The sequence below is a fragment of the Haemaphysalis longicornis genome, unplaced genomic scaffold, assembly GCF_048455015.1.
Source record: "Haemaphysalis longicornis isolate Haplotype H1 unplaced genomic scaffold, Haemaphysalis longicornis Haplotype H1 scaffold_1, whole genome shotgun sequence".
NCBI lineage: Eukaryota > Metazoa > Arthropoda > Arachnida > Ixodida > Ixodidae > Haemaphysalis > Haemaphysalis longicornis.
The window spans coordinates 360,414,933-360,416,929 of record NW_027526203.1 but is presented as its reverse complement, the minus strand read 5'-3'; the positions used below and the strand labels follow the sequence as shown (position 1 = coordinate 360,416,929).

Sequence of the window (1,997 nt, the reverse complement as noted above, 5' to 3'; positions counted from 1 at the left end):
ATGCCTTTGGCTATCCCCGACTTCCGACCACGTCTTACGTGCGGCCGCTGGGAAAAGACGTTCTACGTCTTCCCGCGTTGGTCGAGGGGCGGCGCTAGTTGACCGGGCTCTGAGCAGTCGTAAATAAAAAACCCCGCGGTATAGTCGAGAGGGGAGTCGCCGCGGAACTAGCTCAATGGTAGAGCACCGCACGCGTTATGCGGAGGTTGTGGGTTCGATTCCCGCTTCCGGAAAAAACGGCGCATTTTTTCTCGACTTGAATTTTCAATTATTTATTCCTGCATAAAAAAAAAGGCAATCATATCTCATTCGGCACTATAAAACACTGTTAAAACGCCAAACAGCACTGGCAATAAGGACTGCAACTTTGATATGTGTCCTTACGGAATCCCTCGTCCCGTACGTCTCTTCTGTTCTACATATATATATATATATATATATATATATATATATATATATATATATATATATATATATATATATATATATATATATATATATATACAGCGAATCAGAAATAGGAAATAAGGGGCTCGGTGAAAAATAAGAAAGAAATAAAGGGTTGGCAGTCAAGAAAACCTAGGAATGCAAAGGGGAGGTTGTTGTGGGTCATAGAAACAGATTAATTTTTTGAGTCAGAAAGAAAGGGGTGAAAAAATGCCCGCCGCGTGGGATACGAACCCACGACCTCCAGAATACCGGTCTGGTGCGATAACCAATACCCGAGAAAGTGGTGGGGAAACATCCCCGCCGGTAGCGTAGTGGTTATCGCACCAGACCGGTATTCTGGAGGTCGTGGGTTCGTATCCCACCCGGCGGGCATTTTTTCACCACTTTCTTTCTGACTCAAAAAATTCTGCATCTGTTTCTATGACCCACCACAACCTCCCCTTTGCTTTCCTAGGGTTTCTTGACTGCCAACCCTTTATTTCTGTCCCCTCTCTCTCTCTCTCTCTCTCTCCTCATATATATATATATATATATATATATATATATATATATATATATATATATATATATATATATATATATATATATATATATATATATATATATATATATATATATAAAGTGTCGACTGCTGTGCTCATTGCTTAGTCACTGGAGTTGAGGCGGGTGATCTAAAGTGTTCCCAAGCTTAGGCGTCCTCCATTCTTGAGGTGTAGCGGTTCTTTCCATAGCCATTAACGGAACTCACGCTAATTTGAAGCGGACAACATCTTCCGTACTAATTGCAATGACCAAAAGTTGAACGGCAATTTCGAAAGTTAGCCCAGTGATGAGTATTTTATTTCCTCGTGGCCCCCGAAATTCATGTGACTAACCGCGGAAATCGAGCTGTATCACGTAGTTTAAAGGGCTGTTTTGAACACCCATATCATATATTACAGTATTTTAGAGCGTTTCTAACGCCTTAGCATCAAAGACAGAAAAAAAAAACACGCACATGCAGGCATATAAAAGAGCGGCCATAGATAAACACGATAACGTCAGCCGTTCCAGCTTGAGAAATCGCATTTCGTGCAAGGTGAGGAACCGGAAACCTGAACAGCGGACGCGGGAATTTGGCAGAGCATCAGCGAGAACCTCTCCATCGGGCTCAGAAGTAGAATTTCCTGCGGCGCACGCCTTATCGGCAAGGCCCAAAACTCTCCGGCCACTTTTTTTACAAATTATTAATTGGCGCATCAAGAGTAAAAGAAGAATATTGCGCTTCGTGATAAGCGTATCAAGGAGCGGAGCTGCCAACTAATTTAATTCCGGCGGATACCGAGGTTGGGCCCGAACAAGCGGAAACTCACTGACAGTAATTGGCGTTAATAAACACGCACAATCCTCACGTGCGCATTGGTTACCGTGCTTCAGGGGCCTGAGCTAGATAGCAAGCAGGAGGCAGACGGAGTTTTTTTCAGAATATTTCAGTGCCGAGAGCGTGCGCACTTAGAGTCAAAAAGCTAATGCGCGATTCTGGTTCTCATTAAATGGCGAGGGGAAGA

At 43.4% G+C, this 1,997-nt stretch overlaps 1 non-coding gene across 1 annotated transcript; it reads left to right on the top strand.

Moving 5' to 3' along the window:
- Nucleotides 1-747: 747 nt before the first annotated feature.
- Nucleotides 748-820, top strand: Trnat-ggu (transfer RNA threonine (anticodon GGU)). Its single transcript has one exon. It is a non-coding gene; the product is annotated as a tRNA-Thr (tRNA).
- Nucleotides 821-1,997: the final 1,177 nt, after the last annotated feature.